This window comes from Panthera onca, chromosome A1 (genome assembly GCF_046562875.1).
Source record: "Panthera onca isolate mPanOnc1 chromosome A1, mPanOnc1 haplotype 2, whole genome shotgun sequence".
NCBI lineage: Eukaryota > Metazoa > Chordata > Mammalia > Carnivora > Felidae > Panthera > Panthera onca.
In genome coordinates, this window is record NC_138339.1 from 106,047,119 (window position 1) to 106,069,916 (window position 22,798).

The following is a 22,798-nucleotide window of genomic DNA, read 5'->3' on the forward strand; positions in this document are numbered from 1 at the left end:
CTAACACCCCACTTAGCCCGCCTCCTACAATCCCAGCCCCAGCATACAGGTCCACACCTGCCCCATCAGAGCGGAGGGCACAGGGACCATGAAGCAGCAAATGGCGGGTGCATGGCCATGTGATGAGGCATCATCAATCATAAGCTCCACTTAGGTGGCTTCATTTCTGTCTACGTACCTGCTATTCTCACCATGACTCCTTGAAAGCAGCAGGGGAGGGGTGCTTGGGTGGCTCAGTCGGTTAAGTGTCTGACTTCAGCTCAAGTCATGACTCGCGGTTTGTGAGTTCGAGCCCCGTGTCGGGCTCTGTGCTGACAGCTCAGAGCCTGGAGCCTGCTTTGGATTCTGTGTCTCCCTGTCTCTCTCTCTCAATAATAAATAAACATTAAAAAAGAATTTAAAAAAAAGAAAGAAAGAAAACAGTGGGAGTGGGGGAAGGGGAGAGAACTGTATGCACAGGAGGACACATGCTTTCCCTGTGTAGAAGCACAATACCTTTTTAAGAAGAGTAAAAAGGCTGGGGTGCCTGGGTGGCTCAGTTAAGTGTCTGACTTCAGCTCAGGTCACGATCTCATGGTTCGTGAGATCAGGCTCTGCGCTGACGGCTCGGATCCTGGAGCCCACTTGGGCTTCTGTGTCTCCCTGTCTCTCTGCCCCTTCCCCACTCACACTCTGTTTCTCTCTCTCTCTCAAAAATAAAAAAATATTTTTAAAAAATTTTTAAAAGGAGTAAAAAGGCCATTTGACATAATCAGCTCTCACAGCAGCCAGGTTGCCTGAAATTTCTGGGATTCACAACATCGTTTAAAGGCTCCAAAATGTTTTCAGTGACCTAAGGCATCATAGTAACCAAGAGAAATGCACTCTAGGACAACAGTATCGTTTACTAGATAAACTTTAGTAATTACGCATGGCTAGCCATCTCCAATAGGGATTTGGCAGGCCCAGCACTACAGACCTCCTCACGGTCAGGAGAGTGGGGTTTCTCAAGAACCCCAAGGGACTCCAGGGAAAGGCCTTGGTAACAGCAAGACACAGTGTAACAGAGTGGGTATGAGCATGGGTTTGGACTTCTGCCTTTTCCACTTACTGCTCTGCAACCTGGGACAGTTTGTTTAATCTTTCTGGCCTCAGTTTCTTGACCTTTAAAATGGAAATGTTAATAAACAGGCAGAATGCCAAGATGGCCCCAAGACCCACACTCCTTCATGGATAAGCCCTGTATGACCTCCAGGAATGTGAATATGATGGATTTCAGTCCCATGATCGGGTTATGTTATACGGCACAGCCGACTTTAAGAAAGGAAGAATATCTCGGTGGGCCTGGTCTAATCAGACGAGTGCTTTAAAAGCGGCATTTTCTCCAGCTGGCCACAGAAGACTAAGTCAAAGACATTTCTGCTGGTCTGGAAGAAGAAGCCCCAGCCATGTTGTGAATTGCCCATAGGGTCAGTGGCAAGGAATGTGGTGGCACTGAGAGTAACTCCTAGCTGACAGTCAGCAAAAAAAAAAAAAACAAAAACAAAATGCCGATCTTACACCCATAAGCTACAAACCGAATTTGACAAACAACCTGAAGAATCTTCAAAGGAGATTCTTCCCCAGAACCTCTAGAAAGGAACCCAGCCCTGTTATTACCTTGATTTTAGGCTTATAGGACCCTAAGCAGAAGACCCACCCATTCTGTGCCCAGACTTCTGACCTACAGAAATCTAAGATAAAAAATGGGTGTTGTTTTAAGTCAGTAACTTTGTGGTAATTTGTTACGTGTTGAGTGTAAGCTGATACAAGTACCAACTCTGTAAGGTTTCACTGAGGGGAGAAATGGTTACAAAGCATTTAGCACAGTTTCTCATACATAGTGATTGCTCAGGAAATGTTACATGTATCATCACTGATGAGCCACCAACAGGGCACTGAGAAAAAAAGACAACACTTAATGGCTTTACATTCTCATCTTGGATAAATTACTTGATATCTCTGAGTCTAAGCTTCCCCGCTAATAATATCAAACAGTAGAGCTCAATAAAAATACTGGTATATTCACTCATCAAATTGCCCCCAAAACCCAGGGAGGTAACATAACTATCATCATTTTAGAAATGAGTGATGAGATTCAGAGAATCTCTGAGATTCAGAGAAGTTAACCGGCTCGCCAAAGATCACACCAAGTACAGCAGAGTGAGCTCTCAAACCCAGGCTTTCTGATTCTAAGTCTTTGTTCCTTCCAACTACACATTATTCCTGCCAAGAACCCTTGTATTTCCAAAAATGTGTGATTCTGCAGTAGGTGCAGCAGGTTATTGCTCTCAATGGCAGGATTCATCACCCTAATTGCTTTAGTTCTCTTCTTGTGAGCCAACATCATCTGACCACAGGATAACAGTCAAGGTTTTCCAGAGAAACAGAAACAATAGGAAGGGCACATCTGTATGTGTATGTTTAGATATAGATAGATAGATAGATGATAGATAGATAGATAAGAGAGAGAGAGAGACAGAGAGAGGGGGGAAGATGACTTTAAGAATTGGCCCATGCAATTATGGGGGTCCAAGTCCAAAATCTGCAGGGGAGGTCAGCATGCTGGAGACCTAGGGAAGAGTTAACGTTGCAGCTTGAATCCAAATGCAGTTTGGAGCAGACTCCCTTCTTCCTCAGGGAATTTCAGTCTTCCTTAAGGCCCTCAACTGATTAGATAAGGCCCACCCACATTATGGAAGATAATCTTCTTTACTCAAAGTCTATTGATTTAAATGTTAATCTCATCCAAAAAAAAAAATACCTTCACAGCCACACTCAGACATGTATGAATGAGTACGTGGACACTGTAGTCTAGGCACAGTGTGGACATTCTGTGGAGGTGTTTTTTGAATGAGACAACTTTCCCTAGTGTGGGTGGGCCTCATCTAACCAGCTGAAGGCATAAATAGAACAAAAAGAGTGACCTCCCCCAAGCAAGGAGGAATTCCAATAGATGGTTCTGGACTTCACCTGCAACACTGGCTCCTCTCCTGGTTTCCAGCCTTCTCGGCCACCCTGCAGACTGTAGACCTGCCAGGCTCTGTAATCATGTTGGTCAATTCCTTAAAATAAATCTCCCCCTCTTCTCTCTCTCTCTCAACACACACACACACACACACACACACACACACACACACACTCACACCACACCCCCTACTGGTTCTGTTTCTCTAGAGAACTAATTCAACAACATCAAGGTGATTCTGGAAGTATGAAGATGTCACAGGTCTAATTAGATGTGACAGAAGGTGTTATAAGGAGGAGAGACTGGCAGAGAGGAGAGGAGAGGGTTTTCAGAGGTTAAGGATCAGAGCTCTGCCTCAAAGAAAACATGGGATTGAAATAAGCCAAGAAAAGCAGAAAGGTGTGGGGAAAGGAGGAAAAGAACTGAAAAACAGCAGGAATAGCTTCTAGATACTGAGCTCTGCCTCTGTCCCAGGCACCATATTCAGAGCTTTACATCCACTATTTTATCCAATCCTTATAAAACCCTATCTGTGAATGGCCAAAACCCAAAATACTGACAACACCAAATTCTGGTGAGGATGTGAAAAAAAAAGGAGCTCTCATTCATTGTTGGTAGGAAGCCAAAATGGTACAGTGACTTTGGAAGATTGTTGGGCAGTCTCTTACAAAGCTTAATAGAGACTTACAGTATTTTCCAGCAATCATGCTCCTAGGTATTTATCCAAATGACTTGAAAGCTTATCCACACAAAAACCTGCTCACGATGTGTATAGTAGCTTTATTCATAAATGTCACAAGTTGGAAGTGATCAAGATGTTTCTCTGCAGATGAATGGGTAAGCATGCTTGCACATCCTGACAATGGAATACTATTCAGATAAGAAGAAATGAACTATCAAGCAATGAAAAGACTTGGAGGAACTTAGATGCATATTGCTAAATCAAAGACACTGGTCTGCAAAGTTTACACACGGGATTCCAAATGTATGCCATTCTGGAAAAGGCAAAACTGTGGAGACAGTAAACAGATCAGTGGTTGTGAGGGAGAGAGGAGGGGAGGGACGAACACATGAATCATCAGAGATTTTTAGGGTGGTGACACTGCTCTACAGTGATGATGGATACATAACATGCATTTGTCAAAACAGGTAGAATGTACAACATAAATGGGGAGAGAAGGAGGTACATGAAAACTCACTGTACTTTCTCTGTACAATTTTTCTATAAACCTAACTGCTCTAAAAAAAAAAGCCTATTAATAAAAATTTTAAGCCCTATTAGGTGGGTATTATTCCAATTTTATAGGTAAGGAAGCTGAGGTACAGACACCCTCTGTGTCCCCACAACACCCGCCAACAATTCACACATGCCCTTTCATGTCTTATTCATGTCATTTCTCCATTTAATACTTGTTATACATGTCTCCTCTCTTTATCCATCTCTGAAGCCAGCACAGGGCTAACAAGGATCTGGCAAATTGCCTTAAAATTAAAATTGCCCTGGGGCTCCTGGGTGGCTCAGTCCATTAAGCATCTGACTTCAGCTCAGATCATGATCTCACATTTTGTGAGCTCGAGCCCCCATCAGGCTCTGTGCCGACAGCTCAGAGCCTGGTGCCTGCTTCAGAGTCTGTGTCTCCCTCTCTCTCTGCCCTTCCCCTGCTTACACTGTCTCTGTCTGTCTCTCAAAAATAAATAAACATTAAGAAATTTTTTTCAAAAAATTTCAAATTGCCCTAAAATGGTCCACCCATCAAAAGCAGGAGCACCCCAGGAATTTGCTAGAAATGCAAATTTGTGGGCTTGACACCAGACATCCTGAGACTGGAACCCCAGAAGTGGGTCCTGCAATCTGTTTTCACAAGCCGGCCAGGCAATTCTGATGCATACAAGCCCTGGAGAACCACTCTGCAAGGTGAAAGTAAACTGCCATCCTCCGGGTCTGAGTGCTTGGTTGAGGGAGTGTTTATTTGGTCCTTTTGAGTCTCCGTATTTCCATGCTAGAGGAAGTCCCTATAAACTGAGAGGTTTCAAAGTAGGTGGGGAAGGGAGGAGATGGGAGGGGAATGGAGGGGAGGGGAGAGGAGGGGAGGGAAAAGGAAAGTAAGAAAGGAAATGAATCACCTTTGGTCTCCCATTCCTGACCTCCACCACACCTGTTCCAGATGTGCAGATTAGCCAGCAGAAGGATCTTGAGTCCCTGACTGAACAGGCCATGCTTGTTTCCTCCCTCCTGGGCCCCTGTTGGAATATTCCTCCCTCCCCACCCTCCCCAAGTCCTCTGGATGGCCCTGTGTGACGCATCTTCCACCATCCTTCAGGCCACAGCCTCCATGTCAATGACCACCTCAGATAGTAACCATCTGATTATGCACCTGCCTCTCCTCCTATGTGTTAGTCACATAGTATGGGGGCCATGGGCAGGGCCTGCCATGCCCTGAAGTGCTTCTATATCCGGGCCCAGCGCTATGGAGTGTTTGTTGAATAAATAAACGGGAATCCCCAAGTCACAGAAAAGGAAGAATAGGGGACTCATCATTTTTTTCCCTCCCCACCCTCTTCCCACTGCCTCCCAGGATAAAAGAGTCTAAAAATCATGGCAAGAGACACCAGGCCATTGGCAAACTTCTGCCAAAGCCTAGGCCTCTTTGCTTTTGCTATTCTCTGCCCAAACTGAAGCCCTGCAACATTCTGGGCTCCCCAGACGTGGACACACTCAGGGAACACTGAGGTGCCAGGGCTTGAGGGCAGAGTCCTCTGTCCAGGATTCAGGAGGGGCCACCCTTGCCCCTCACCTAAACAAGCCACTCACACACATTTGTCTTTAATCCTCTACATTCCTTCCTCACCCGCAAATGCAGACCTCTTTATACACCACACTTACACCTTGTTTTGCACATTGCTAAATGAGAAAATGCTTTATGTAATTCTAAAACCCTCAACACAATAAATTAACAAACATTTACCAGGTGGGCACCTACAGCGTCCCCAGAAATGTGGGGACTGGAAAGTAGAAGAAATGACCCGGAGACCAGCATCTCAGTGCAAACATTCACTTCAGCAAGAGACCGTTTCTTGCTTCGACTTTCACGTGACTCCCCTGTCACCTAATTCGGATGTCCATCCAGGCGTTAAATGGATTTAGGCCTTTTAACCTAAAACCTTCTGCCACCTCATTTATTAAACCTAGAGTGGGGCTTACTAGATATTTGTCACAAATGATGCTGACTTTAGTCTTTGTGCCCGTGGCAATGCTGGGGTAACCAGGTATTGCTGGGGCTCACAGGAAGCCTGTGCCCTTGGTCCTGCTGCTGGGCTATCCTGCCCCATATGACTCCAGCCTTTCAAGACAAAAGAAAAGCTGGAGGCAGGGCTCACCCAGCAGCGTGGGCTACGTAGCAGTTATTGTTTGCTGCCCTTCATATTACAAAATGACAGCTTTAGAAGTGACTGCCTACGCAGGTGTGGAGAGAATAAAGACGTAGAGGTGTGGCAAACCTCCTCGCTGCTGCACTGAACTCACAGCCGGCCACCCCGGGGGGCTCTGCCCTCACGCCAACGGCCAAGATTCTGTGGGGAGGCCTTGCGCTATTCATTTTGATGTAACTATTAAAATATCAGTCATTTCAGGGCCGCCTGGGTGGCTTAGTTGGTCAAGCCTCCTACTTTCCCTCAGGTCATGATCTTGCAGTTCGTGGGTTCGGGCCCCGCATCAGGCTCTGTGCTGACAGCTTGGAGCCTGGAGCCTGCTTCAGATTCTACGTCTCCCTCTCTCTCTGCCCCGCCCCTGCTCATGCCCTCTCTCTCTCTCTCCCCAAAGTAAATAAATAATTTTATATATGTATATGTGTGTGTGTGTGTGTGTGTGTGTGTGTGTGTATGTATCAGTCATTTCAGTTCATCTATTTATAAAGTGGATATTTTTCACTTAAAAAAAAAAAACCCAGGAGGCCTAGAGACATGAATCATTCTCATTTCAGAATTCAAAGGAGACAGAATTAACACTTACTGGATGATCACTATTAGCATCCAGAGTTGTGACAGACACTCCTTAACCTTCACAATAACCCTGTGAGGTACATAACTAGTGTGAGGTACGTAATTAACTCATTCAAGGGCCCACAAAGGAGGGAGGTCCAGAGATGCCCCAGCCTTTCTGAACCCCCATGCCTCAGGCAAACCCAACAAGAGGCAAGAGATTGGGACCTTGAAACATGAGTCTTCTGAATCCTAACAAAAGGCACCAGCCCTTTGAAACTTCTGCCAAAGCCTAGGCCTCTTTGCTTTTGTTAATGTATTATACATACACATATGTATGTACACACACACACACACATATATACATATATACACACATATACATGCATTTATTTACATTAAATTTATTTTCTATTTTTATTTTTTTATTTATATGTGTATATATTTAAACACCTTTAAAATATAAGAATGATAATTGATCTATATTAACATGACATTTTAATGCACTGTTATATATGTACTGCTAAGAGTTCCATCTTTAAAAAAGCATCATAGAATCTCACTTTTGTAAAAGTATAAAAAAATTAGTGTGGGTATATTTTGTCTGGGGTGTGTCTGTGTACGTAAAAAAAAAAAAAGTCCAGCAAAATACACACCAATGTTGGCAGTGATTACTTCTGGGACAAGAGATTATAAACAATCTTTATTTTATTCTGTAAACTTTTCTGTAACTCTTAAAAAAACGTATGCAATGAGCCTAAGTAACTTTTTCAATAAGATAATTAAGTTCTAAAAGTACAAGTTAAAAAAAGTGAACCAGAAAATGAAACCTAAGGATTTCACCTCCATTACGTTTCTGCTTCTGTTAACTTTCTCTTAAGATTTAATGTGTAATCTAATCTGTTTCAGAAAACACACCTCTTCACTTACCCACTCACTCAATCTGAAGTTTTTGTTAAGTGCTTACTATAAACCAAGTATTGAAATGCACCCCCTTGGGGATCTGCCTTCTGGGTCTCTGAGAGAATGAAAGAATTTCAGTTACTGAGAGAGCCATCCACTTGGGGCCCAGGGCATAGACCATAAGACAAGGCGGTAAAGAAAAAGAACCGAAAACTAGAAAAAAGTTGCATCAGCTCCAAGCAAGGTAGAAAACTACCTGGACTGTGCTTTGCCTGTTTACATTAGAAGGTGGGGTGGGACCAAAAGCTGCATGCGGTGCCCCAGTTTCCAGATTCTGGAAGTGGGGGGATGACAGAGCTGGAAGAGAGAGGCATGTGCCCAAAGCAGACGAAGGCCAGAGGTCCACCACGTGACCTCCCTCCCTACAATTTATCCCTACCTGTCGCCCACACCTGCTCTCTCCCTCCCAGGGTTCCTTGGGCAGCACCCCGTTCCCTGCTTCCATGCCCATGAGTGGTAGAAATGGGGATCACCCTTACAGGACATGGGCTTATGGGTTATTCCTGCTGGGTTTCTTAATAAAAATAAATGTATCCATACAATCTTTACTAAAATATTCATTTACTCAAAGATATTAGATTCAATATCTTTGGAACTTATTGATTTATCTTATAACCAAGATGAATCTCAGGAAACTTCCAAAACTGATTTGGAAAGGCAGATATATGAGGCACCCAGAGAAGACTAATAGTTAGGCACCCCTTTGAATGATAGTCTGTAAGAGTTTGTTCAACATTTCCTAGTAGGAATGGGGAAAACCTGATGTTCTGTAAATAAAAGTTATAAAGCTGTAAAATATTTCTTTATGGCCAAATTAGGGGATTTATTATGCGTTCTAAGCATTGCAATTGATCTTGTATTGGAATTTCTATTGTTTTGTAATTTTTCCTTTGAAACGATTTTAACTGTGTCCCACAAAATCACAAAGGATGGGGTCACTCACAACCATTCTCCCCAGCTCGTTTTCACATTATCCACCCATACATAATGATAATATCATTACCTGAATACCTGCTGAGGTAATCTGAGAGAGATTTAAGCATAATCTCTTTGGGACTTGATGTAAAATCCTCCTTACAGTCTCTTTGTTTTATATATATAATCATGATAAAAGTAAGATATAAAATATTAGCAAAGATGTTAAATATTGAACATGAATTAAAATGTCCCCCAACATTTTTTTACACGTTTCAATGAGAATCTTGAGCTTGTTTTCATGAAGGTAACAAACCTAATCTTATATTAGATTCTAAGGCTGAAATGGCTATACACAATTCCTAACCAGGAATTTTCAATAATGACCCTTCAAATGTGTGAGAGTCACATCGGTGAGAAATTTTGTTCATATAATTATAACACAAATTTTAAAATAGGTTTTATACCCATCGAAAAATTCACAACTTGAAAATTATCGCCTGGGTGGCGCAGTCGGTTAAGCGTCCGACTTCAGCCAGGTCACGATCTCGCGGTCCGTGAGTTCGAGCCCCGCGTCAGGCTCTGGGCTGATGGCTCGGAGCCTGGAGCCTGTTTCCGATTCTGTGTCTCCCTCTCTCTCTGCCCCTCCCCCGTTCATGCTCTGTCTCTCTCTGTCCCAAAAATAAATTTAAAAAAAAAACGTTGAAAAAAAAAAAAATTTAAAACATCTAACCACTCTTCTTTCTTTTTGTTGGCAACATAATATTGAAATGTATTTGTATTTCCCTGATGAGGTGTGATGTTGAGCATCTTTCATGTGCCTGTTGGCCATCTGGATGTCTTCTTTAGAGAAGTGTCTATTCATGTCTTCTGCCCATTTCTTCACTGGATTATTTGTTTTTCAGGTGTGGAGTTTGGTGAGCTCTTTAAAGATTTTGGATACTAGCCCTTTGTCCAAATTGTCATTTGCAAATGTCTTTTCCCATTCTGTCAGTTGCCTTTTAGTTTTGTTGATTGTTTCCTTTGCAGTGCAGAAGCTTTTTATCTTGATGAGGTCCCAAGAGTTCATTTTTGCTTTTAATTCCCTTGCCTTTGGGGATATGTCAAGAAAGATACTGCTACAACTGAGATACCACCTCATGCCAGTCAGAGTGGCTAAAATGAACAAATCAGGAGACTATAGATGCTGGCGAGGATGTGGAGAAACGGGAACCCTCTTGCACTGTTGGTGGGAATGCAAACTGGTGCAGCTGCTCTGGAGAAGTGTGGAGGTTCCTCAAAAAATTAAAAATAGATCTACCCTATGACCCAGCAATAGTACTGCTAGGAATTTACCCAAGGGATACAAGAGTGCTGATGCATAGGAGCACTTGTACCCTAATGTTTACAGCAGCACTTTCAACAACAGCCAAATTATGGAAAGAGCCTAACTGTCCATTAACTGATGAATGGATAAAGAAATTGTGGTTTACATATACTATGGAATACTACTTGGCAAAGACAAGGAGTGAAATATGGCGTTTTGTAGCAACATAGATGGAACTGGAGAGGGTTATGCTAAGTGAAATAAGTCACACAGAGAAAGACAGATACCATATGTTTTCACTCTTACGTGGATCCTGAGGAACTTAACAGAAGACCATGGGGGAGGGGAAGGGGGAAAAAAAGTTACAGAGAGGAAGGGAGGCAAACCATAAAAGACTCTTAAAAACTGAGAATAAACTGAGGGTTGATGGGGGGAGGGGAGGATGGGTGATGGGCATTGAGGAGGGCACCTGTTGGGATGAGCACTGGGTGTTGTATGGAAACCAATTTGACAATAAATTTCATATTAAAAAAATAAATAAAAATAATAAAAAATAAAAAATAAAAATAAAAAACATTAAAAAATAGTGAAATGTATTTAATCATGAGAACGGATTTTTACACCAAGTGACAATAATCATTCCAAAATAATGAAAACCCTCTAACTTGGAGGGCATGAAAGTCATCCCTCAGGGCCAATCAGCTGCAAAACAGACAAGGTAGCCATTACCTGCGTGGCACACTGAATAACAAATCCCCAAAAATGTCTGTGTTGCAGTCCCTGGAGCCTGTGAATATGTTACTTCACATGGGCAAAGGGAACCTTGCAAATGTGGTTAATGTCCAGGGTCTTCAGATGGAAGGATGATCCTGGTTGTACATGTGAACTCAGTGTAATCCGAAGCATCCTTAGAAGGAAAAGTGGGAGGCAGGGAAGTCGGAGTCAGAGTAGACATGACAATAGAAACTGAGGGCAAAGTCAGAGAGAGATTTGAAGACACCATGCTGTTTGGGTCCTCTCCCTTTTCTTTTTGAGAAGCCTGGCTAGAGGTTTATCAATTTTGTTTATTTTTTCAAAAAATCAACTCGTGGTTTCACTGACCTGCTCTACAGTTTTTTTAGATTCTATATTGTTTATTTCTGCTCTGACCTTTATTATTTCTCTTCTTCTGCTGGGTTTGGGGTGTCTTTGCTGTTCTGCTTCTATTTCCTTTAGGTGTGCTGTTAGATTTTGCATTTGGGATTTTTCTTATTTCTTGAGATAGGCCTGGATTGCAATGTATTTTCCTCTCAGGACTGCCTTAGCTGCATCCCAAAGCGTTTGGATTGTTGTATTTTCATTTTCATTTGTTTCCATATATTTTTAAATTTCTTCTCTAATTGCCTGGTTGACCCATTCATTCTTTAGTAGGGTGTTCTTTAACCTCCATGCTTTTGGAGGTTTTCCAGAATTTTTCCTGTGGTTGATTTCAAGTTTCATAGCATTGTGGTCTGAAAGTGTGCATGGTATGATCTCAATTCTTTCATACTTATGAAGAGCTGTTTTGTGACCCAGTATGTGATCTATCTTGGAGAAGGTTCCATGTGCACTCGAAAATAAAGTATATTTTGTTGCTTTGGGATGCAGAGTTCTAAATATATCTGTCAAGTCCATCTGATCTTCTAGCCAGGCTTCTCAAAAAGAAAAGGGAGATTACCCAAATAGATAAAATCATGAATGAAAATAGAATTATTACAACCAATCCCCCAGAAATTCAAGCAATTATCAGGGAATACTATGAAAAATTATATGCCAACAAACTGGACAACCTGGAAGAAATGGACAAATTCCTAAGCACCCACACACTTCCAAAACTCAAATGGGAAGAAATAGAAAACTTGAACAGACCCATAACCAGCGAAGAAATTGAATCAGTTATCAAAAATCTCCCAACAAATAAGAGTCCAGGACCAGATGGCTTCCCTGGGGAATTCTACCAGACATTTAAAGTAGAGATAATACCTATCCTTCTCAACCTGTTCCAAAAAATAGAAAGGGAAGGAAAACTTCCAGACTCATTCTATGAAGCCAGCATTCCTTGGATTCCTCAACCAGACAGAGACCCAGCAAAAAAAGAGAACTACAGGCCAATATCCCCAATGAATATGGATGCAAAAATTCTCAACAAGATACTAGCAAAGAGAATTCAACAGCATATAAAAAGAATTATTCACCATGATCAAGAGGGATTCATTCCTGGGCTGCAGGGCTGGTTCAATATTCGCAAATCAATCAATGTGATGCATCACATTAATAAAAGAAAAGATAAGAACTATATGATCCTGTCAATTGATGCAGAAAAAGCATTTGACAAAATTCAGCATCCTTTCTTAATAAAAACCCTCGAGAAAGTCAGGATAGAAGGAACATACTTAAACGTGATAAAAGCCATTTATGACAAGCCCACAGCTAATATCATCCTCAATGGGAAAAACTGAGAGCTTTCCCCCTGAGATCAGGAACACGACAGGGATGTTCACTCTCACCGCTGTTGTTTAACATAGTGGTGCAAGTTCTAGCATAAGCAATCAGACAACAAAAGGAAATCAAAGGCATCAAAATTGGCAAAGATGAAGTCAAGCTTTCGCTTTTTGCAGATGACATGATATTATGCGTGGAAAACCCGATAGACTCCACCCAAAGTGGAGTTACAAAAGTCTGCTACAACTGATACATGAATTCAGAAAAGTCGCAGGATACAAAATCAATGTACAGAAATCAGTTGCATTATTATACACTAATAATGAAGCAACAGAAAGACAAATAAAGAAACTGATCCCATTCACAATTGCACCAAGAAGCATACAATACCTAGGAATAAATCTAACCAAAGATGCAAAAGATCTGTATGCTGAAAACTATAGAAAGCATATGAAGGAAATTGAAGAATGTACAAAGAAATGGAAAAACATTCCATGCTCATGGATTAGAAGAATAAATATTGTTAAAATGTCAATACTACCCAAAGCTATCTACACATTCAATGCAATCCCAATCAAAATTGCACCAGCATTCTTCTTGAAGCTAGAACAAGAAATCTTAAAATGTGTATGGAACCACAAAAGACCCTGAATAGCCAAAGTAATATTGAAGAAGAAGACCAAAGCAGGAGGCATCACAATCCCAGACTTTTTAGTCTCTACTACAAAGCTGTAATCGTGGTATTGGCACAAAAACAGACACATAGACCAATGGAATAAAATAGAGACTCCAGAATTAGACCCACAAAAGTATGGCCAACTAATCTTTGACAAAGCAGGAAAGAATATCCAATGGAAAAAAGACAGTCTCTTTAACAAATGGTGCTGGGAGAACTGGACAGCAACATGCAGAAGAATGAAACTAGACCACTTTCTTACACCATTCACAAAAATAAACTCTAAATGGATGAAGGACCTGAATGTGAGACAGGAAACCATCAAAACCCTAGAGGAGAAAGGAGGGAAAAACCTCTCTGACCTCAGCCGCAGCCATTTCTTATTTGACACATCTCCAAAGGCAAGGGAATTAAAAGCAAAAATGAACTCTTGGGACCTCATCAAGATAAAAAGCTTCTGCACTGCAAAGGAAACAATTAACAAAACTAAAAGGCAACCGACAGAATGGGAAAAGGTATTTGCAAATGACAATTCGGACAAAGGGCTAGTATCCAAAATGTATAAAGAACTCATCAAACTCCACACCTGAAAAACAAATAATCCAGTGAAGAAATGGGCAGAAGACATGAATAGACACTTCTCTAAAGAAGACATCCAGATGGCCAACAGGCACATGAAAGATGTTCAACATCACACCTCATCAGGGAAATACAAATCAAAACCACACTGAGATAATACCTCACACCAGTCAGAGTGGCTAAAATGAACAAATCAGGAGACTATAGATGCTGGCGAGGATGTGGAGAAACGACAACCCTCTTTCACTGTTGGTGGGAATGCAAACTGGTGCAGCCACTCTGGAAAACAGTGTGGAGCTTCCTCAAAAAATTAAAAATAGACCTACCCTATGACCCAGCAATAGCACTCCTATGACTTTACCCAAGGGATACAGGAGTGCTGATGCATAGGGGCACTTGTACCCTAATGTTTATAGCAGGACTTTCAACAATAGCCAAATTATGGAAAGAGCCTAACTGTCCGTCAAATGATGAATGGATAAAGAAATTGTGGTTTACATATACAATGGAATACTACTTGGCAATGACAAAGAATGAAATATGGCCTTTTGTAGCAAGGTGGATGGAACTGGAGAATGTTATGCTAAGTGAAATAAGTCACACAGAGAAAGACAGATACCATATGTTTTCACTCTTATGTGGATCCTGAGAAACTTAACAGAAGACCATGGGGGACAAGCAGGGGGGAAACAAAAGTTACAGAGAGGGAAGGACCCAAACCATAAGAGATTCTTAAAAACTGAGAATAAACTGAGGGTTGGTGGGGGGAGGGGAAAGTGGGTGATGGGCACTGAGGAGGGACCTGTTGGGATGAGCACTGGGTGTTGTATGGAAACCAATTTGACAATAAATTTCATATTTAAAAAAAAATGAAGATGCCATGCTGTTGGCTTTGAAGATTGAGGGATGCGTCATGAGCCAAGGAATGCAAGTGACCTTTGGAAGCTGGAAAAATTAGGAAACAGATTTTCCGCTAGAGCCTCCAGCAGGAATGCAACCCTGCCAGCATCTTGATTTTGGTCCAGTGAAACCGATCTCAGACTTCTCACCACCTGTTCTACTGTAAGACAATAAAATCTGTGTTTTTGTTTAAGCCACTAAGTTTTTGGTAACGTGTTACAGCGGCAATAAGAAACTGATACATATACTTAGTCTGATGCTGAGGCAGGACCTGGAACTAAGCCCACAGGAAGCTTGTCCAATCTCTGCCCCTCCCCTATATCCAACCACCTACTTCTTGGGCATCAAACCACAAATTCTCCAACAACTCTGTAGGCCCTTGTCCACAATGAGTGGCACCAGCGTGCTCCACAGCTGGCTGCTGACATAGTTCTCTGGGTGGTAGGACTCTGCCCTCACTCAGCTCATCAACCTCCACTCATGAGTGCTGCCTGCTGCTTATCATATTTGCCACCCTATGGGACCAAAGGGAAACCATGAGACCCTGCCCCACTTGGGCCACCCTCCAAGGAGCCCCAGATGAGTCAGGGGCTCCTGCCCCCACAGGTCTTGCCCTGACACCTTAGGGCTGGATATAACAATATCTCATAGCACACATGTAGTCACTTACGACATCTCATCAGTATGTACTGGTGACAAACTACTGGGAATCTCTGATTTCTATGGCCACTGTCACCAAGTCTGGTACAGAGCAACACACCATGGTTTCTCCACTTTCAATTTCTCAGTGGAACTCGATCTAGACTTCAGGCAATCATGAGCTGGTAAGTAACCGAGTTGGTGGTACAATGTGTATTTGTACTGTGAATCTTGCACCATACAGAAGCACCCAGGAGAATCAGATCAGGGCCTTATACTTTCACTTAAGAGTACTGTTTATTTCAATAAAAGGAATGAATTTATACTTTATGAAAGGAGCCCTGAGTTAACAGGTATCATATTTCCCTTTCATTCCAATGATCTTTTGGTGCCTGTTTTAGATTGTTGCCTTGGTTTGACTCTTAATCTAATTCTGATAAATTTCACTTCTGATAGCGTGTGTGTGTGTGTGTGCGCACGCATATCTATTCATATCTATGTCTGTCGGGGTGGAGTAACTAACAAAGACATTCTAAAGTTTCCAAGTTCAGGGCACCTGGGTGGCTCAGTAGTTAAGTATCTGACTTCAGCTCAGGTCATAATCTCACAGGACGTGAGTTCAAGCCCCACTTCTCTCTCTCTCTCTCTCTGTCTCTCTCTCTGTCTCTCTCTCTGTCTCTCTCTCTCTCTCTCTCCCCTGGGATTATTTCTCTCTCTGCCCCTCACTCGCTTGCTGTCTCTCTCTCTCATAAACAAATGAATGAATGAATTGGGTTTCCAAGGTCAGCCCAGGCCTCACTACCCCAGGGCCGGCTCTCAGCCTGCACACACTGATACAGCTGTGCCAGGTGTCCACATCTGTACCGATGCGTCAGGGCTCCAGCTGTTAAAGAGTTTTAATAGAGCCCTTGCTGTACCATTTGCTTGAGCATTTGGTTGTGTGCTCACAAACAGTGGGGAACCAAGTTGTTAAGGGCTCTGACATGAGCATTAAAAAAGGAGAGGTGGCCAATGAAAATGTGTCGTGGATTTGAATGTATCTGCAAGAATAATTAGATACACTGAGTCACATTCATAATTATGCCCTAAAAAGGTGCTTGAAAACTCTGAGGCCCTCTTTCACCTTCTGAGAATCAGCAATTTTTATACCCCAATGCCAGTCTTTTGTGGTCTTTCCAAAATTTGTCGGTCAATCCTCTGTCTGTCAACCCCTGAGCCGACGTTAGACACTTAACCAACTGAGCCACCCAGGCACCCCTTAGGTCCCTTTCATTGACTGATGGTAACAGACCAACTCACAACAAGGGCACTGAATTTATGGCCAAGGAATAAACCTCTCTTTAGCTTATCTAACTGATGGGGTCAACATCTTCAGTCCTAGACCATCCGCTATTCTTCTTGTGGCACAAATACTCATGCCTGGTGTCCTATCTTGTCATGGACATACTACTGCCCACAGGAACAGGCAGATATTCCACCTGGACAGAGAAGGTCACTTCCTACCAGAAAACTTTCTTGAAAAGTAAACTGTCCTTGGGGCCCATAACCAAAGACAATGCTGTACAGAATGTACTACATTTTATTAAAATATGTTTACTTTATCTTAATTTTCCCAAAGAAGAGTCAAGACTTTAACACCTTCCTAACCAAGTCACACAGGCAGGGGTGCCTGACTGACTCAGTCAATTAAGCATTGGACTTTGGCTCAGGTCATAAACTCGTGGGTTGTGAGTTCAAGCCCCATGTTGGGCTCTGCTGTCAGCACAGAGCCTGCTTTGGATCCTCTGACCCCCCCCTCCTTCTCTGCTCCTCCCCTGCTCATTGTCTAAATAAATAAATAAATAAATAAATAAACAAATAAATCTATCTATCTATCTATCTATCTTAAAAAAGAGAGAGAGAGAGAGAGAGAGAGAGAGAGACATAGGCAGATGACTAGTACTTCCAAGCCAAGTGACTACATCATCCTGCCTTCCTGGGAGCCTGGTTCCTAGCTCTTGAAAATAACAAAACATCAAAGAGTGAAAAAGCTTTCAGTTTACAGGCTTCACCTTCCTTTCACAAAGAGAGAGAGCATAAATAAAACACCTAGCAAATATGGTTGACTCTTGAACAACACGAGTTTGAATTACAGGAGTCCGTTTATTTGTTTTATTTTTTATAATAATGACAGCACAGTACTGTAAAGATATCTCTTCCTTATGATTTTCTTAATAGCATTTTCTTTTCTCTAGCTTACTTTATTGTACAAATAGAGTGTGTGATACATATAAGGTACAAAATATGTGTTAATAGACTATGCTATGGGTAAGACTTCTTCAGTCAGCATTAGGCTATTAGTAGTTAAGTTGTGGGAGAATCAAAAGTTATACGTGGGTTTTCAACTGCACAGGGGTTGGTGCCCTTAATTCCATCATTGTTAAAGGACAGATTGTACTGTATTAACAAAAAGGTGAAATTTGCTTACCTTAAGGGAAGATAAAAATCCCAGTCTGATGAAGGAAAGCTGATAATTTACACGCAATTTGCTTGAGGGCTAATTTAAAATGGATTAAATGCATACAAATGATAAATTATAGATATGCACCATTTTAGGAACAAAAATCATTCAAGCAATATTTCACTGAGTCTACATGTGGTACAATGTTGGTTCTACTAATCACTAGATATAAATGCAAACTTAAAAAAAAAGACATAAATTAGGGTGATGCTTCCTGACTTTTTTAAAATGCAGGCTTGAGGGGCACCTGGGTGGCTCAGTCAGGTGAGCATTTGACTCTTGTTTTGGCTCAGGACATGACCTCACCGTTCATGACATCGAGCCCTTCATCACACTCTGCTGAGAGCACACAGAGCCTGCTTGGGATTCTCTCTCTCCCTCTCTCTCTGCAGCCCCCCTCCCCAAAATAAATAAAAAATAAACTTGAAAAAATAAGCACCTTACAAAAGGTCTTTCTTTAGGGGCACCCAGATGGCTCAGTTGGTTAAGCGTCTGACTATGGCTCAGGTCATGATCTCATGGTTCATGAGTTCAAGCCCCGCATCAGGCTCTGTGCTGACAGCTCTGAGCCCTGAGCCTGCTTCAGATTCTGGGTCCTCCTCTCTCTCTCTGCCCCTCCTCTGCTTGTGCTCTGTCTCTCTCTCTGTCTCTCTCTCGAAAATAAACAAACATTAAAAAAAAATTTTTTTTAAAGGTCTTTCTTTAAAAAAACAAGTACAGGCTTGAAACACTAGCATATACTGAGAATTTTATTATTTCTTAGTTCATCTGCCTTAAACTGAGCAACTAGGAGTAGGCTATCAGTGATGGCTGATGAATGGTCTGAAGACAAGGGCAACTTACCCAGGTAATTTATCTAAGCAAGTCACGGGCTGAGTCCTATAGAAATGTGACCCATTATTTTATAGGCATAGCACACATGTTCTGCACTGAAAATAAATTTGTATTACAAATGAAGCACTGACACTGACTACATTACAATTTATAGGAAACGATACACAGTTTTGAAGCATGATTTAAAATAAATATAAACACCTATTTTAAATAGATACAGATACTGTTTGTATTTAAAATAAATGATAGAGTTGTCCATCTTGACAAGAAGGAATATTTTATCACCGATACTGTTTAGAATTCCCGGTACAGGTGCTAATAAAAAAGCAAACTGGATTCTATTCCATTTTATGATCAATCTTAAACTTCTCTTTTTGCTTGTCTCTGGGGCAGACTGCTCTCTACCCATTGGTAGTAATTGCCTCAAATCCTTTAAAAATGAGGCCAATATAAATGAATGAATGCAAGGATACCTAGGAACTAAATATACCCAAAAGATAGATTTAGAAACCTCAGAATATCAGTGCCTACAGGAAATATTAAGACCATTCTAATAAATCTGTAACCCATTACTGCATAAATCTTCCTTCCATTTCTCTGTTTTGATTTAGGAAGGTGTAGTTGGCTCACCTCCCAATCCAGATAGAACAGTCACACTTGCTTAGAATTTTGGCACAGCCTCCCTGCAGCCCTTCCAATGCAGGCTTCATCTGAACTTATTTTACACTTGGAAGATGGCTCCAGCCCCTCCCCCAGCAGACTCTTTGAGTGCAAACTCCCACCCAATAGCTTTTCACTCAAAGAAGAAAATAAGAATCTCTCTTTGAACTCTTAGACTTTATCAAGGATTGCAAATCCAAATGTATAAGGCCAGGTAAGTCACGCAAATAAGTACAACAATCAGGGACTGGTGGCACCATACAAACTGGAGAGTTGGAAAAGATGTGTGTTTGAAAAAGTTCTTGCACCATGCGGGATCACAAGGATACAGGGGTTGTGGTGGTGGTGACAGGGTGTTGCTGTATTTCAGTATTTTTTGGAGGGTTGGTTTGTGTTCAGTTGGATTTTGTTTTGTTTTCACTGTTCTGGATTTTTTCTTTTGTTTGATTGGGAGATTGAGTTTTGTCCATTTTATTTTGTTTTTGTATTGAAAGCGGTAATGTTCTTAATGGGGATGGGGCATTCTAGTAAACTTAGAAGACACATTTAGAAATCTCAGGAGACACTTGCAGATAAGACTACTTAAACCATTTAAACGTTTATTTATTTAGACTTATTTAAACCAATCTAAGAACATGGCTGTTCTAGCATTTTCTTAATGATATTAAGAGAAAAAGACTCCACAATATTCTGAAGTAGAAAATTCTAATCAAGAAAAAATAAGGATGGGGTGCCTGGGAGCCTCGGTCAGTTAAGCATCTGACTTCAGCTCAGGTCATGATCTCACAGTTCGTGGGTTCAAGCCCTCCATCAGCCTCTGTGCTGACAGCTCAGAGCCTGGAGCCTGTTTTGGATTCTGTGTCTCCCTCTCTCTGCCCCTCTCCTGCTTGTGTTCTCTCTCACTCTCTCTCAAAAATAAATAAATATTTTTTTTTAAAAAGGAAAAAAAATAAGGCTCTGAGACAATGCTTTATTTCCACCTGACCTCAAAGATATTTAGGAAATTGTTTTATAATGCCTATTATTGGTTGTTTTATTAACTTTTAGTCTTTGGAAAATGTATTTACTTTTCTTTGAGATCTATTTTAGGTGTTTTAATAATATTTTCACAGACACTTGAAAAGAATATGTATATATAATAAGTAACCTTATTAGTGATGCTGTTCAGATTCTATTTCTACATTATTTCTAACATTATTTGATTTGTATGTTTTGAAGCAATATTATTTGGTTCATAAGAGTTCATGACAGTTATATATTTTTAACAATAATTTGTTTTATTAATATAAACGATCCCATCTTATTTAACCTTATTTCGTTGGTTGTTTAAATTCTACCTTATTGTATTTACGTTATCCCCTGCTTTTAATTTTTTTCAATTATCTGATATACCTACACCCATCCTTTTACATTTAATTATCTGCTTCACTTTAAGTCTACTGCTTTTCAATAGCATAAGTTTGGATTGTTTTCTGACAAAGTATGAAACACAACCTCATTTACTGAGGATATTTTATCCCATTTATATTTACTATTGCAACTGAGCTGGATTTTCTTATTTTTATCACAGTATTCCAGGTTTTCATGGTGTTAATTTACTTTTACGTTTTTTACTATCTTGATTTTTTTTTTTCATTCTATGTTGGTTCAGTTGGTATTGATTTATATTCTCCAGAATTCTGGAAATTAGCTTTTTTTATTGCACTAAATAATCTAATACCTCTGTAAATAATTCTGCAGCCTATATTTCTCCATCAAAACCAAGAGAATATTGCATTTTTTTCAGTTGCCTCTATTTGAGGTAGGAAATTCAGCACATTCCTTCTTCTCTTCCATTCACGTGCAGGATTTTTTATTACTACAATATGGACTTTAAAATCCAGATTATTGTTAATTTCATATAACATATTTCCTTTTAAAAAGACTGAGACATTTTAATTCAGCTTTTTGTCACCTCAATTCTGCTTTTGCTGCCTTCAATGTAATTGTTAATTCTGCAAAGACATTCCAGCTGTGAGCAATCCTCTCTTGATTCATCTAACTGCCTTTTTATCTTATTCGACTGTCTTTTCATTTCAGCTCTTTTTCACTTCTGGCTTTCTCTCCTGATTCATAGAGGTCAAGTCTTCTTGAACTATTTCAAGAATGTCAAAAAACCTTATGAAATTTTCTTCTGGGTTCCGTGGGAGATGATTTTTAAAGGTATACTTTTCCTCCGAGCGTCCAGATCATATATCCTTTCCATTGCTCCACACAATTTTTTTTTCATGTGCTCCATGTCATTGTTCTTTTTTCCTTGAATGAAACATCTATCTGGCCTCAGAGTTTGTCAACAGTGTGATATGCCAATCTCCCAGGCTAATTCTTGGCTTTGTATGGGTTTTCATCTAATGATCACTGATTTGTTGCAGATGTATCTATTTGTACCTCTTCTTCCTTATTCTCTCATACTTGAACCAATGGAGTACATGACAGACTCGAATTCCCAGCATGCGCTTCCTGCCTCTGCTCCTAAACTAATGCTTTTTTTTTTTTCTAATGTTATTTTTGAGAGAGAAAGAGAGCATGAGCTGGGGAGGGTCAGAGAGATAGGGAGACTCAGAATGTGAAGCAGGCTCCAGACCCTGAGCTGTCAGCACAGAGCCCAACGGGGGACTGAAACGAACTGGAAGACCATGCGTGAGTCAAAATCTGACACTTAACCTACTGAGCCACCCAGGTGCCCGCACTTAAACTAGTGCTTTATTCACAAGACTACATCTCCCAGAATATACAGTGCTATTATATGTACATAGACTACATCTCCCAGAATATACAGTGCTATTATATGTACATGTGTGCATGCACATGCGCATGTGCACACACATACACACACACACACACACACACACACAAACACACTTCAGTCTCACATGATTTTTTAGATTTTCCAGCTCCGCCTAGATATGTAAAGTGCATAAAGGAAACACCTGGGAAAAAATATGTACTTTTCAATCCTCAAAGAGGGGGACATAAAAAAATGCAACTGATCGTTTTCAAGTTATATAGGACCAAAGTTCTCAGAGTGAGAGGATAAAGAGTAGTGGGATACGCAGTACCTCTTGACATTTTTTTAAGACGGTCTGCTTTGGAAACAACTCTAGAGCTTGAGTAGTTTTTCCTAGCCTAATCCCAACTGCTTTATAATTATTGTCAGTCCCTCTCAGATTCTGTTACCAGGCTGTCTAGTTTGGGGTGGTGGCATAAATGGTCACATTCTACTGGATATTTGTGGATATTTTAGTAAAAAAAAAAACCGTAAGTCTTTTTAACTACTTCTTGGCCTTCCCCCAAATGCTGCCCCTGAAATTTTATAAGGCTAGCCTCCTTTCAATATCAAAGCCAAGGTTCTTCACATGCTTA